A 16549-nucleotide genomic window follows, 5' to 3' on the forward strand; every position below is an offset into this window, starting at 1 on the left:
TTGTCTCGTAACATATGGGGGATTGCCTTGAAATGAGCTACGGGCTTGTGATGGCCGAGGCAGCTCTGTGTGTGTGTGTGTGTGTGGGTTGTGTTTTACTCCTTCTGTTGGGAATCTGAGAGGCTGGGTCACTGGAGCTTTTCACGTCGCTTTTCCCCTGAAATATTCATGGGGAGTTGACGACCCTGGTTCTTTGATACCTGCCATTTATTTCTGTGCCCCTGACGATAACTGCTGCTAAGTACACATGTCAGTGACATGCCTGAGCGAGCTGCACGATAAGGAGAGGGAGGGCATCCCGGGAATAACATTACTTTGTAAACTCTGAGGGCATTTTAGGAGCCTGCCATGCCGTCTTAGTCACCCCACTTCGTTTTTCTGACTAAAGCCTCTTCGCTTTGCTGCTTCTCCGGCTTTTTGCCTTCCGACTTGGAAATCTGCTAGTTCGCTGCTGCTTCTCTTGAAGATGATCATTGGCTCGTTGTCAAGTGAATTCCTAATGAATTAGTTACACTTAGGTTTTTAAAAAAAAAGAGATGCAGATCTGGGGAGACTCAAGGAATACTTCCCCAGCCAGAAACAGATCCTCATGGAAATGGACTGCAGGATTGGATGATCAGAGGCATTTTGGTACTGTGTAAAGGGAAGGAAAGGTGAGGGTAGAGCAGAGGAAGATAAAAAGAAGAGTAGGCAAGCAGGTAAGCACCAGTATCACCTTGTAAATGTGACATTTAGGCAGGCAAATCTCATTGATTTGTGTGATACTGTTCTTTGGAGGGATTGTAGCCTGCAAGGCACCAAGCACAAGGTTTTGAGGGTGAAGAGGTAATTCAGTAACCAAAAGGGTTACAGAAGTCCAACGTGAACCAGTCTTTAGTGACATTGCTGGATCAAGGCATAGATGTGGCTCCTTGTGATTCCAAGTTATTCCCTGGGCTTTCAGAGACATAGCTCATGTCAGGGCCTGGATTCATCCTGCTTAGTTCAAGTTGTTTATGAAGGGTGGGATGGATACCCTGGGCTGGCTGACTTGCTGTAGGTGCCTGTGCTTGCTGCGGTGGTGATCTGGGGAGCGAAGGCTGGTGCTTTCCTGACTGGGATACCCTAATTCAAGCAGGGCTTTGGGTGGGAATTGGAAAGGTCAGGTGGAGACAGCTGGTCCCTGTCAGTTGGGTGCTGAGGAAGGGACTCCGAGGGGTAGATTTCCTTCACCTAAACTGTGAAGTGAGGGAAGCCAGAGCAAGGGAGATTATGGAGCAGAACCTCTCTCACGGATTTTCTTCTCACCATATTTCATAAAGGAAATTGCAGCACTACCTCTCTTTTGGACTATAATTTTTCCCTCCCAGAAGTCACAGCACACAGTTGTACTGCAGTGTACATTCTCCTGAAGATAACTTTCCCCCTCTGTAAGAAAATATGGGGAAAACAAAGAGGACACAAGGGTGGATGTAAAATTAACAAGGCCTGAGGGGCTTCTGCATGTGCTTCCTGAACTGCAGCCGTCCTGGAGAGACAGGAGACAAGGTGGCTTTGGGAATGCAGCAAAGTCCAGAGAGGCATTTATTTAAGATTGATATCAAACCTTGGAATTGTGAGTGGGAGGATTTTTGAGGGAGGAACAGGATGTTGCCAGGAAGGAGGGAGGCTGGCTAGGATGATTTATTGTAGGGGTCGGTCGCAGGAAGTTGCTGGAGATATGTGATGGTCTAAAACCCAGGCCAAGGAACCCGCACGAGGACACACTGTTTTATGCTCTGAGATTCTGGCTCCTCTCAATAGGGCCAACGAAGTGGCTGGGTGGTCTAATTAGGGTCATCCTTGGTGGTCCTACATGCATGTGTTTTGGTCAGCTTCCTTGTCTGTGTGTCTCTCTCTCTCTCTGCACAGTGACCCATCCTGCTCTGGGGGCTGTTACAGAGGCTCCTGCCTTTAAAAAATATTCACTGCACTTGGAAGAGATATTTCAGGCCTTTTTAAAGTCATTTGGTGCTTACACAGATAATTGTGCCCATGGGGACATGAAGCAGTCATACTTATCATTAGGCTTCCCTCCCCCCTGTAGGAAAATTCCCTGTGACCCAAGAAATGAGAAGACTGGCAAGAGCACAGGAGTCATGATTGGGAATGACCCCTCAGACCATAAGAAGGATCAGAGAGTTCAGCTGGATGTAGAGCTTCAGCTAGTTATCAATCTGAAATCTGCAGCTCCACATCAGTGTAACAGGCCATTTATGTCTGGCAGGACTCCTGCAGGAATCTGTGCTTTTTTATACTGATGGCTATAAATATATTATTGATCATTAAGCAGAGCCACCTTCTGTCCAACTTACTTCTGAGTGTCACCTATGTGTATTTTGCTGTCCTGTCTTCTGACCTGGAGTCCTCTGGTGTCAGGAGCAGTTGTCCTTCCCGAGAAGACAGATGATGTGCCAGAGAACCCTCAAGTCCAACAGGCAGGAGCGTGGCAGAAGGATTTAGGCTCCCTGGGAAACACAGCGCGGTTGGGAAGGCAGCAGTGCTTTGGAGTGAATGGGAGGGTGCACTGTGACTTCAGATGACCTTAAATGACTTGCCAAAGCTCACACAGCAAAGTTAGTGCCTGGGGACAGGGCTAAGTTCATCTCCTCTTTGCAGGGGTGAATATCTAGACAATTCCCCCATATCCCTGGTTCAGCCTCTCATTCTTGCAGACTTGGCTGTGTTGTGGTTTCCTCCAGTGCGTTCCACCCCTGCTGCTCTGCTTTTGTTCCTTTCTGCAGCTCTTCTGGCCGTCCCCACTGATAATAGATTAGATCTACACGAGGGGGAAACATCTGAGCTTTTCATGCTGTCCTTTTATCTAATGTCCTCCAGCTCGTGGTCCTGTTGTCCCTGCACAGCTTGGCCTGTGGTGATGTTCACTCTCCTACTTACAGTCAGTGAATGATTTATCATGTGTTATCAGTAGGACTCTGTACAGTGTCCAGGGACAATGTTTTCTTCCATCTGGTTCCAAGCTGGTGGAACACCCTTCCATATGGTTTTCACATGTGGTTCTCCTAGTACCTCCTTTCTATTTTTTCCCCTCTGGATTCATCATTATGCAGTTTGTCTAACAAGTACACTTTGTTTCACTTTATAAATTAACCACATGCATGAATTAAAGCTTCAGCAAATGTGGCTGTTTCTGAAATGACAGAGAAAACCTTCACAGCTGGGTGAATCTCTCTTCTGGAAGGAATATCCAGTCCCACGACATACTGGAAGTTAACTGCTGCAGCATTTCATGCAGACATTAATCTATGGCTTGTTCTGGAAGAGCCTCACAACATGTGGGGACATCTTTGGTTCTGTTCTGTGTTTTGAAGTTGCTGGTTGCACTTAGAGGTTCGTGATGTGGGCAGGACAAAGACCACGAAAACATATTTTTATGTAAATTGTCTTGAGGCACAGACAGAGATCTCCAATAACTTGATTTTGGGCATTCCAAGAGACAAACTGCTGTGTCTCACCAGAGTTCTGGGTGACCCAGCCTGCAGAAGGGCTGCTGTGTCAGGATCCCTGGCTGCTGCATTTGTTGGTCTCTGCAGGTAACTTTTTTCCTGCGGTCTTTGTTGATTTTATGTTGTTAGACCCGGTAACACACTTTTATCTTATCTGTCTTTTTCTCTTCTTTGCTGTCCATGCTGTTTGCCGTTCCAGAATAAATACTGGAGGCCAGTGCACCGTGTTCCTCCCCCTGGAGCGTGCAAATATTTGCAGCCCGGCATCCTCTGAGCCCCGAGACGTGAGCGGCGACACGAGGAGGTGCAGCCGAGGGCAGGGGCAAGGCCAGAGGGTGTGAAACCAGCACGTGACCCCCAGGGCAGTTGGCCTGGACAGTTTAGGAAGCACTTGCCTTGTCTTCAAAGCAACAGGGAAACGGAGGCTGGACCTTGGGGGTGTACGTGTGATGCGCACACGTGTGTGAGTTGGCAGTGAGGGGGGTGTGTGGCACTGATGCACTGCAGCCAGTGAGTGTATAATGCCTATAATGTGTGTGCTCAATGGTGTAAGTCCTATGAGGAGCAGCTGAGGGAGCTGGGGGGGCTCAGTCTGGAGAAAAGGAGGCTCAGGGGGGACCTTCTGGCTCTGCAACTCCAGGAGGGAGCTGGGGGGATCGGGCTCCTCTCCCAAGCAACCAGTGACGGGACAAGAGGAAACAGCCTCAGGTTAAGCCGGGGAAAGTTTAGACTGGACATCAGGAAGACATCAGGGTGACCAGGCATTGGAAGAGGCTGCTCAGGGAGGTGGGGGAGTCCCCATCCCTGGAGGTGTCCAAGGAACGACTCAGTGCTCTGGGCTGGGGGACAAGGTGGGGATCGGGCACAGGTTGCACTCAGTGATCTTGGAGGTCTTTCTCAACCTGAATGATTCTGTGAAAATCAGAGTTTCTTACAGCTCCATGATGAAGTCCCCAAAAACCTCAGAAAGGAATTACAGCTGGTGTTACCTTAGATCTGTTCCCTAATTCACCTCCTTGTGGAAAGCACCTTTGTGCCAGTGGTGTTCCTTCACTCTTCCCCCGTGGGGATGCACAGAAGTGCAGGTGCTGCTAGTTCTGTAGTTACTACTAGTTGTGTAGGTGCTACTGGTACAGACATGGGCGATTTTGGCCTGAAGGGCACCTCCCACTGTCCCCCTTGTTGACTCCCACCTCTCTCACCTCCCTCACCTTAGACTTGGAGCCACCACTGGGTTCGCCAAGAGGGTTTTTTTTTGTGTTGGTTTTGGGGTTTTGCTGTTTGCTCACAGGTGCCTTTCCCCAGTTTGAAGTTGCTGCCTGCCGGCCCCGGGGCCGATGACCCCTCTGGGAGCTGTCGGGGCACCCGGCACACACAGTGGGTCATCTCCAGGGAGGCTGCTGCTTTTCCATCTGGGGCTGCTGGTCTGGACTGGATCCATCCTGCTGGCAGGGCTGATGGATGGCCTATTGACAAGCAGGGTGACCCTTGCTCAGCAGACTGACGTGCTCCCTCCTCACGGCCGGCGTTTGATGCGAATCAAAGAGGTGGTCAGGTCATCAGAGCAGCCAATTAAAACGATAAAGAGGGAGGAGTGGAAGAGGAGGTTTTAACTCTTTCCACCCCATCGTAAACACCTTCATGAAGCAGAGCCGAAATGAGGCCTGGGAAGGGGGGGGGAGTGTTTAAAACCAAAGGCCCATCTCTGTAAAATTTATCTGTGGGAGCTCTTTAAAAATTGAGCAAGCAGAGATCAGGAAACAATTAACTGTCTATATAGTTGTCAGTTATTTAGGGCCTGGAATGAGACTGGATCAATTGCTTTCCTTTCCATTTTGTATTTTATTTCTGAACAGTAGATCATAAATTAGACCATGAAATTCAGCATAGGGTAGTGAATATATAATAGTACCTCTCAAACTCAAACACTGCTTGGAAGACATGAATTTTCTATCATTGCAGTTGCTACCTGAAAAGGAAAAAGACACTCCCATTACAGTTGCTGGTAGCTGACAGCTGGCAGGAGGCAATAAATTTAGGAGTTATTTAGCATCAGCTTCTGAGTAATGGCATCAGAACATGCTCTTCACTGGAGGAACCTAATGAGGGAGAAGTGCTAGAGCTGGGAATTAGGAGTGCAGCTGGGATCAGGGATAATAAAAGGTCTCTAATCTGCCAGGAGCTGATGTTCATACCAGTGCAGGGTCAATCCCAGTTGCTTCAGTGCTAATTTGAGGGGCTGTGTTTTTAAGACCATGCAGTCTTTCCTAAGATGCAAGCAAAAATGCACCAGAACTCAGGTTTTTTTTTTCCCCTGTTGAGCTTTAATCCACACTTGCTCTGAGTTTCCCAGGTACCAGTTTTAATGGAAGTGCCCATAAAATAAAGATTGGATGAGCGTTAAGAGTTGGAATGTTACCTATTGAACAATTCATCCCATCCACACTCAGTTCCTGGTTCAGACACAGAATTTTATGGCAGCATCATCGGTGCTGTACTTCGGTTTCCAGCCTGTAAAAGGGGGAACAGCTACCTTGTTTTCCCAAGAATGTTAAAATCTGTGAAACACAATAAGGCTAAAAACTACCTTGGTGTCTTGAAGACAAAACAAATCCCCCTACCCCCCTCAGAAGATACCCTGCTATCCTTGAGTGCAGCACAAGCTCCTCACAGACCGTCCTTCACCTGCTTGTACTTGTTCGGTTTTTGCTTTAATATCGTCATCTAACTAATGCAAAGGCATTGAATCCATTTTCTGACTGTTGGGTAAATGATGGTTAAGTGTCAGGAGATTTATTTAATTGTCTAGCTATTAAAAAAAAAAAAAAAAGGTAGGTCTGCTGAGTGAAAGCTTTTATGCTTTTAAATGAGGTCTTGTTGTGATTAGAGTTTAAACAGCACTGATTTCCTCAAAAATGCATTGGCAATAATCTCTGGCTTGTTTGATTGTCCACATAACTGCACCACCCTCACTGCCAAGAAACTCATCTGACCCACCAATGATAAGAATAGCAATTTTTTTCCATTAAGTGTGCAGCAGATCTAATGTTCAGGGCCAGGAACATCTTCATTAGGCTGTACGGAAAGTGAACACGTTGTTCACAAATCAGCCCCACAGAATAATGGACTGGAGAGGCTTCAGAGGTGAGGGCTGGAGGTTGTGGGGGTGGGAAAGGGGCTTAAAGCTTCATAAACCACATACAGAGAGGATTTTAGTGGGATATGGGCAATTGATTCCCTTAAGTGTCTTTGAAGAGGCCGGTGTAGAGGTGGAGAAACTCTGGATGACTCACTGTAATCCTGCTCAGTCTCCTCACGGCTTCTCAATGCTCATTTTACTCTTTTCTATTTCTTTTATTCGAAAAGCCAAGAAAACAAAGCCAGTCCAGCTGGCGTGATCCAAACCCCCAGCACCACGGTGCCAGGTTCCCTGAGGCGAGGGGATGACCTGGAGGTAGAAGGGCTGCTCCTCAGTCTACCTGGACATCCCAGAGACCACGGGACATTGGAGACGTTTGGGAAATGCAAACAGGACGAGCCTTTTCTTTACGATTTTTATTCCATGGGAAATCTACTTCCCTGCTAGCTCTTGCCCCAAAATCTGTCGTGTGCCAGGCGTGCAGCTCAGGATGAGCTGCTTGTGGGGTGTAAAGGGCCTGGCCTATGGAAAATACCTGTACCCACGAGCAAAGAGAGAGGTTTTCTCTGTCCTTCTTCATGACTTTCTTAGTTTCCTATTCACTAATACATTTAGGCACTGAGAGCTACTGGTTCCAGGTGTCAGGCTTGGGTAGGATTAAGGCTGACACTTGCCCTGAGTCTCGAGCAGGAATATTACTTTCCCATTTCTCACTGCCACCCCCTGCCTGGGAAATCCCAGCAAGGAGATCCCCGTTGTGTCCCTGTCAACACCCCACGCAGCAGAGGAGGGCTGCCTGTGAGCAGGGCTAAGCTCCTTTCCCTCCTCCTTGCCCTCATCACTCCTAAGTGCCATTTAGCCACGTTGGCTGCCTGCTCCTCCCGGCTGGACACCGATTACTCCCTGTTGGAGAGCTGTCAGTAAGGGGAAAGCCATCCATCCCGGTGGGAAGTAATCTCACCCAGCAGGGGGGGCACCTCTTTCCAGCCAAAACAACGTGCCTTTGACAGCCTTGATGTATTTATTATCTTCTTGGGGCAGAAATGCTGCCACAGCAGGCAGGAGGTGGGGGGAGGACGCTACCAGTGGCTTGGAAGGGAAAACAAGGAGTACAAAGTGCCAGGGAGCTGCCTGCAGGGAGCAGGGGGTTGGAGCTGGATGGTCTTTTAAGGTCTCTTCCAACCCAAACCATTCTGTTTTGCTGTGATAAGGAAAAAGGAGGGTACACAGGAAAGGAAAAGCTTACTGTGAAAAGGCAATTCCTTCTACTCGTGTGCTTAACTCATCTGCTGAACTTGAGGGCTGAAAGAAAGCAAACAGCAAGTGAAAAAAGAGAGTTGCAGCCCAGGTGGGCTGTGGTTGTCCCAGCCAGGCTGAGTCTTTGGGGGCAGGTTTGAAGGGCTGTCACCCTGGTGAGGAACACAAATCCCTGCCTCTTGTGCTCCCTGTCCTCAGGGCTTGGCTTCCCTTTGGTCCTACACTGTGCCCTGGGAGGGTTTCACATGAGTGCTGTTTCTCAGGTGGTTTGGCCAGACCCAGTTTGGGTCCATTTTGCCTCTGTAAAGGACATTTTGACTATAAGGACACGCAGTCAAGGTATTTCAGGGGCAGAATTATGTCCCATCCTCTGCAACTGTGCCAGTTCATAGGACTCATCAAAAATAAACTCAGCCTGGTTACCAGGCTTGAACTTCTGAGGGTTGATCAGGAGCCTGGGCTTTGGGAAAACAGCACCTGATGTGGTCTCTGAATAACAGGTGATCCATTTATTTTACTTCAGTCATCACAGAGTTAAATCACCTCACAAAAATCTAGACATTTCTCCAGCTAAGAGTTCCCTGGGCACATCCAGGTATTTCCTCTCAGCAGTAATTGATTACAAATTGGCAGGGCCTGAGTTCACCCATAGGGTGTTATTGCCCTGACCAGCCTCACCTGGGCCCATCTCACAGCCTCTGCTCATTGGTTCAGGGGCTGTATTTAAGCTCAGTCCCTCAGTGTTGCTCTCTTTTGCCAGCCTGAGTCCACTTTTGGCTTTTCCCTTTGTGGCTCACATGGAGGATTCAAGTTCTGTAGTGATACACGGGACTTCAACCCTGTAACTCTCTGACTGGGTTGTGTTACCTGCTGACTGTGCTTTTGGCAAGAGGAAAAGAAGCCCCAAGTGGCGATAACTGAAGAGTAAACTCTTTGTTGTATGTGTACCATGGCAAGTGGGGAGCGTGCAAGTGACTGTGGAGTCTCCTTAAAGGATGAGAAAAGTGTTCCCTGTGCCATGAGGAAACCCCACTGTGGGGTGAGGTGACTTCTGCTGGAATCTGCTGACACGGTGGCTGAAATGAGCTGCTGCTTCAGAGCTGCCTCTGCTGCAAAGGACCCGAGCAGGAGCGACTGGAGGAGGTGGAAGGAAAGGCACAACCTGCTCCTAACTGTGAGTAAGCAAACTTTTCACTCTGTTTGGAATATGGTGTGCAGAGACTGGGAGAAGAAACGTGTGTAGTGGGCAGCAGGCCTGCATCAGGAAGGCGTTGGTGTTTCCTGGTTGGAATGGCAGTAGAGGTGTTTAGAGTCAGCTGGCTCTTTGGAGAAACTACTCCTCAGAGGAATGTTGTGAAGGTTTGGGGCTTGTAAGTACTGGAAGATGCTCACCTGCTTCTGTTTGGGGCATGGCTGAACAGAAGGTGCCTGAGGAGCTGATTTGTCCATACTGAGGTTTTATTTTTGTTGTACTGAAGTTGGCTGCTTGCTTGGTTTTCTGGACAATTGTGGAAGGTGGGAAAGTGTTTCCTTGGCTGAAGAGAGGCCAGATATGCAAATTCTTGTATGTCAGACTCGAATTCTCAGAAATTGCTGTAACGTGGCGAGATTGTTTTGGTAGTTCACAAAATCAAGCTCAGGTGGAGAGCTGGGTGTGGTCCTGCTCAGACTGGCTGAATAACAGGAACGGGACTAAAGGCTGTGGTACAATAAACAACCAGACTACCTCTCTCTCTTTTTCTACTTCTTTCTCTTTATGTATCGGTTTTACTGCTAAGAACTTTGTGAAAATAGAAACATTACTGTTATTGGTGCAACCAGAAGCTTTTGAGAAGGGTTATTGAATGATACAGGTTATTCAATTAAATCTTTGTGTTTTGTGGGGATTGCTGTAGTGCTCCAGGGTGTCCTTGGTGCAAATGAACTTTGATTTGTAAGAGAAAACTGTGCCTGTGCTGCCATTGCCTTTCTAGGTGCTTTCCAGCAGTTGTTTTGCAGTCTATCATGAACAGTCACACTGGTTTCTCCCTTCTGCATGACCCAGGTTTCTTCAAAAGCTCTAAAGGGCTCTCCCAGCTATTGATTGTTCCAGCTGCAGCCTTGGGTAGCTGAAACCTATGAGGCCACAGCAGTGAGGTGCGTTTGTGGTGTAAACTTTGCAACCCCTGCAAAGTATCTCCTCCTCTTTTCATTTCCACCTATACAGGGGAAATGCTGTGCTGCACTGTCCATCTTTGTGATGTTAGATGATCTGCAGAAGTCATGGAATCACAGAAATCACAGATTCTGTGAGTGGCCAGGGTTGGAAGTTCCAACCCCCTTGCCATGGTCAGGGATGCCACCCACTAAATCACTTTGCTCAAGGTTCCAGTGTACAATCTGACAGCAGTATTGGGTCCTTCTGAGATTTCTTTATCTATTCAACTCTACTTTTGGGGAGTAAAAACTGTGGTAAGGGGAAAGTGTGATACTGGCTCACCTCATTAAAAATGCTTTTTCTTTTTTTTTTTTTTTTTTAATTGATGTTAAATACATGAAAGGAGGGTATAAATGCAGTCCTTTGAGGTAGAAGCATCTGTATAAACTTCCTGCTCATAGTGAAAGTCTTTAGGAGGAGCAAAGCCTTTCAGTGTGCCCTCAGGATGGTGAGGTGCTGGGCTGCTGTGCTAGTCTCCTCTGGAAGGCTGTTCCACAGCCAGATTGTTTTCACTGGAAACACTTTGTTGCTGTTGTGATCCGTGCTGGGCTTTGTGACCCGTGAGGCGCTGGAAAAACATCTGCACTGGCAGAGCTCTTGGTGGGGGAGGCGGGAGAGCTCCAGCCTAACTCACTCCTGGGCCATCACCAGTTCTCCCATCCCCTTGGTTACAGGGGGGAAGGCACAAGTTCAAGTGGGAATTATGCAGTGGTTTACTCCTGTAACTGTTAAACGCATGAATTAAGGGTTTGTTTTCCTCCTCCAACCCTTCTGTCAGACAAGTACCTCCTTAACCCCCCAAAATCAGGCAGATGTAAAGAGCAACTCCTCGCTAAGCGCAGGATTTTTTGTGCGCGACTGACTTTGGCCCAGGTGTTGGCTCCGTCCTGCTGTGATTTCATCCTACCCTGGTTTGATCAAGTGTTAGGGTGCCCTTCCTTGCACACCCCCGTGGACCCTGCACCACGTGCTGCTCTAATGGCTTGGCCAGTCCTGCAGCTCCTGTGGCTGCACACGGAGCGCTCGCCAGTCCATGCCGGTGGTTTCCTGCCGTATTTCATGGCTCTCGATGGCAGCTCAGCTGAGGAGTTATGAAATTCATATCCTCTCTGCCGAGGGGAAAACGGCAAGGGGAAGATTTAATATCCCACAGGGTTGGTGTAGGAAGTTGTACCAGAGGGGAGGAGGCGGGGGCTAAAGCTTCGGGTCCCTCACAAATCTACGCGAGTCAGGCTTTCCAAAGGTTGGAAAGTGGGAATGACACCCGCTGAATTACGTGCGTGGCACAGCGTTACAGCACTTGGACTGAATTCCCTTCCCCACCAGTAATTCTGGGATTTATGTTTGGAGGAAATGACCTTGCTTCATTTGGGGATGGATTTCACTTACCAGCACCACAGGGCTGGGGGATCAGGAAAGACAATCCCATGGTAAAGTCCGTCACCTATTCCTCTGTGTTGCTTTGGGGTCACGGATTAGGATCAGGTCCTGGTATCCACAGCAAACATTGCATGTTGGGGTTTCCAGGGGGAGCTGGAACGGATCCTTCTGGGAAATATATGGGATGAAAGTGTGTTCTGTGTGTTGGGCTGAGGACATACAGTGATCTCCAGGTCCTTCAACCATGAATGCTGTGCTCAAGCTGCTGCTTGCAGTGGAAGGGGCGAGGTCATGGATGAGGAGGTGATGAGATCTACTGGCCAACCTGGGCCTGAAAGGCAACAAAGGCAACACAAATCACATGTACAGTGTTGTATCAGCAGCACAGCTCAGAGAATCACAGGATGGTTTGGGTTGGGGGGGACCTTAAAGACCCTTTAGTTCCACCCCTTGCCACAGGCAGGGTCACCTTCCACCACACCAGGTTGCTCAGAGCCCTGTCCAGCCTGGCCTTGCACAGTGTCAGGACCGGGAAGTCATCCTGGCATGGCTCCCATCCCAGTGCAAATCACTGCTCTGTGCTGAAGCAAAGCACGTGGTGGGAGTCACACTGGGTGAAGGAGGACAAAACTTAAGGATGTCTTAGAAAGTCCTAAACCCTTTTTGAGTCTAGAGCAATGCAATGACTTCTGCAGCCAGTTCTTGAGGCAGAAGAACTGGCAAGTGCTGGCAAGAACCTCCTTTAGGTCAGGCAGGAGAGTTGATGACTTGGTCCTGCTTGGTGGACACACCAACCAGGTGCTGGGGGAATGTGGGGAGTCTGGGCTGGAAACCATCAGGGACCAGATAAACTCAGCCCTGGTCGTTCATATCCCCTGCATGGAGCACGTGGTGTGTGTTGATGAGCTGTGGCTGAACTCTGAAAAGTGTCCCTGCTCTATCCCTTCTCCAGTGGCAGTCCTTTAATGAGGAAAAAGGTGGGTTGTGGTTTTGTTTTTTTTCTTCTTTCAACCCTCTAAAAACAAAACTTGACCATTTACATGGCCTGAATCCCAGAGCTGCAGCCTGGCTTTTTGTGGCAGCACTTGTGGTGAAGCCAAATGTCAAGGATCAGCAAAGTGGTGCTTTTGGTTAGTCAGGTTTTACTGATGATTTTTCTTTTTTAAAAGAAAAAAAAAATCAGTTTTATAACAACCTATAATGAAGCAGTAGCTTTAAAAAGACTCCTGTATTTTCTTCCTTTAAAAATGTAAAGGCTTCATCTCCCTTCCAAACTCACCAAAAATGTTTCAGCACCAAATTGCTTTGAAGTCCACAGAAAATGGAAAAAGAATTTAGAGGAGATGGAAAAAAGAAATAACTGAAAAGCTTCACAGATGGAAGATTTCATGCAATGACTGAAAGCAATTTAGGGAAAGGCAACGAAGACTAAAATATTAAAAATGCTAATGTTCAGATGGCAACTATTTTTGAACAAAGAAACAAATTCAATCCTAGAAGAATAACAGTTGCTGTTTCTGGCTCTTGGAACCTTTTATTTTCCTTGTGGATGTGTTGGATGCGGAACTGTCTGGTTGCTTGTTAACAGAGTCATTTTAGTGAAGCTGTTTCTGCCACGTGGTCCTTTCTCAGCTACCCCTTCTGACAGGAGATATCAGAAGCAGGAGCAGAAGCTATTCAATCATAGTGACAGAACCCCTTTTTTTGGATGGTAAAATGTTCTGTTGGTTATATATATATATATATATATATATATATAACCTCATGTTTGTCTCTCTGCTCACATCCAGCGTGTCTGATGAAATAGAGCTCGAAGGGTGGTCCTGGGAGATTCCTGCCCCGCTCTGCAGGGCTTAAAGGGGAGGATCCCAAACCCTGAGTGCTTTTTCCTGCTGGTGAGCAAGCAAGGAATAGAGTCATGGAATATCCTGAGCTGAAAGGACCCACGAGGATCATTGTTCCAGCTCCTGGATGTGCAGACACCCCAGCAATCCCACCCTGTCCCTCAGAGCGTTGTCCAAACCCTCCTGCAGCTCTGGCAGCCTTGGGGCTGTGCCCACTGCCCTGGGGAGCCTGTTCAGTGCCAACCACCCTCTGGGGGAAGAACCTTGCCCTGAGATCCACCCTGAACCTGCCCTGACACAGCTCCAGCCATTCCCTGGGGGCTGTCCCTGCTCACAGAGAGCAGAGATTGGAGCTGCAGCCCCCAGTGAGCTCTGCCCTCGGTCTCCTCTTCTGGAGGGTGAGCAAACCAAGTAACTTCAGCCATTCTTTGTATGGCTTCCCCTCTAGACCCTTCACCATCCTTGTAGCTCTCTTTTGGAATAGGCAGCTTGTTGGGAGACTGGAGATTGTCCTAAATTTTGGTCTGTCACCAGTGGGAATGCTGTACGTGCCACCTGGAACTCCGGTAAACTCCTCAGGTAGATGACTGAGAAAACGTAGCTGGTGATACCTACAGATTTTGTCAGCCCTCCCCAAGAGGATCTTCCCCCTTCCACAGTCTAGCCTTATGAACACGGTGTCACCTGGTTGGTGGTGTGGAGGACCTGGAGCTTTATTCCCAAAGCAAGGACTGGCCTGCCAAGTGGCCTCAGCCCAGTCACTTCACTGCTTTGTGCTTCATTCCCCCGACTGCAAAACAGGGCTGATAACCAGCTCGGCCGCTGACAAGTGTGAAAGGAGAGATAAGCCTTCTCCTTTGATGTTTGTCAGGGTGCTGACCTAGATCTGCACAGTCAAACTGCATGTAAGCTGCAGAGTGTAGTTCCACAGGACAGCATCTGTGCAGATTCAGGCTGGCTGGCAAGTCACTGCCATCCACGAAGGTTACAAGCGTCAGTGTGAGGCAAACAGACTGGCTGATGCTCCCTATTTAGAAGGGAAGATGTGTGGTTTGTCAGGCTCAAATTCCCTGGAAGGATAAAAGGAAATCTTTGAGGTTCAAATCTGTTGGTGGCAGAGTGTGGCTTCAGACTGACGTTCATCACAGGGTTGCAGTGGGTATGTTGTATGTGGATATGGATATATAATATACATCTTGAGTCCAATTCACTTTCAAGCCCTGTGTCCTTAAATCCTGTAAGGTCCTGTATTCCTGTGGAGCAGCTGGATTCCTGCCCTGGCTCAGCTCAGAACAAGCTGTGTCTGCGTTGGGGTGTTACAGACTTCTCATTCATTTGGCTTCATCTCTGGGCTTTTCCCCTTCTTCCTTCTCTGTCCCAGATGAAGAGGACTCCTCCCTTGCCCCCTACTTAGGGACAGGGGACTTTATAAGGGTCTTTCCTGTGGATCCTATGGCTCCAAGGACACTGGCAGCAGCGCTGCTGTGTCTGTGCCGTGCTGTGCTGGCCAGTCCTCTCATTGCTGACATCCAACTTCTCCAGGAGAGGGATGAAATCCAAGTGGCAGGGCAGGCACCTCTGAGGAGATAGCTCCTAACTGTTCCCACAGAGCTTGAAGAAAAAGATTTGACGGATTTACAGAGGAAAATGGCTGAGAAGGGATTGATAAACACACAGAGAGATCTAACTAGTGTGTCCCATCACTCTGAATAGCCGATCATAGCGAAAGTGCTTCGGGGCAGTGTCGGGAAGGATTTGTTGATGTGAACTCGTGTCTCCCTGAGAGAATCATGCTGTTTCGGGGAAGGGACCATCCAGGGAAGGTTGTCGTGAAGAAAAATGCAACAACAGTGGGGTGGGCATGTGTGTCAGGAGGAGTTGGCGAGATGCTCACCAGTGCTTTTTGAAGGCAGGGCTGTGAGGATGCCAGCCAGGACTTGATAGCTGAGCTTCCTCACAGCAGCACCAAGGCAAACCTCCTTCCCCCAGTGCAGGCATTTGCCACAATAGGCTCTCAGTGCCAGCTGGGAGCCCAGGCATGAGGAATTCCACGCTGCAGTTGGGAATCTTCTCTAGCTCCCATGCTTAGGGCTACCCTAAGGTGACTCTCTGCACAGCAGGCAGCAGTGTGAGCAGGTTTAACTTAACATCCCTGGTGCAAACTGCTCCCTACCATCCCTTCAGTGACAGGGAAGGAGAGAAAACATGGTCTCTTCAGTGACCTCTTCAAAGGTCAACCTGCTGTTGGAAGCAGGAAGAAAAGTCTGGGCAGCTCTTGCTTAAAGATCTCAGAGTAATGTCCATTGCTGGGTATTAATAATTTAAGGAGGACCCTGCACCACGAACACCTGGTGTTTGGACACTTGACGGGCTCAAGTGAGGGCTCAGTTTGTAGTCAGTGTGAGCACCTGAGTGGGAGGTGTAAGGGGTGTACCCTGCCAAAGTGCCCTAATGTGCAGAACTGTAATAAATATTCCCTAAAATTCTGCTTTGGCTTGTTACAGCTCACAGAAACCACTGGATGCAGCACTAGGGAAGCTGAAAATGCATTCTCCCAGCAGGGCACAATCTTTAAAGGGATGTTTTCAAGATTTTATTAGCAGATATCATATGTTTATTGATCCTTTTTAAGATATTTTAGCTTTTTCATCTAACTATTCTGCATGAGAGTCATCATCAGAGTTAATAATTTCTGGTTGTTAGTGAGGGAAAGGATCCAAAGTTGCTGTGTTGGTGGAAACATCCAGACAAATATTTATACTCTGCTTTAAAGCTGAAACTCAGGAAATTCAAAGTGCAAGAGAAAAGAAGAGCTCCAAAGGCTCTGAAACTTTCAGAAGTGTGAATAATTTATCATTTGCTCTATCAGGGGAGAGGAGTCCAGCTCTTGGAAAGCTTTCTCCTAAAACACAGCTGGATTTAGCTGAACACAGGCTTGTCGGGGATGTTTGTGTGCCTCAAAGAAACGTTCTAATCACCTAACAAACCCCAAAACAGCTTGGCAGGTGGGGTGGCCGCTGCATCCCATCCCCTGGGAGGGCTGAGGTGAGGCAACCCTTTGCCAGGGTGTTTTCCAAAGCTTCTGTAAACAAGATGTGTGTGTGTGTGTCTCTCTTACACTTCAGGCAAGGCTACACAAATTGAGCTGAGCCGCAGCAGCTCTGTGAAGGCTGGGTATGCACACACAGGGGCCTGAGTTGATTTATCTTGATGTTTGGTTGAATTCTTCGCATTTTGGGTCCCTTCT

This window comes from Empidonax traillii, unplaced genomic scaffold (genome assembly GCF_003031625.1).
Source record: "Empidonax traillii isolate 1590-97213 ecotype Southwest subspecies unplaced genomic scaffold, ASM303162v1 scaffold777:size296887, whole genome shotgun sequence".
Taxonomy (NCBI): domain Eukaryota; kingdom Metazoa; phylum Chordata; class Aves; order Passeriformes; family Tyrannidae; genus Empidonax; species Empidonax traillii.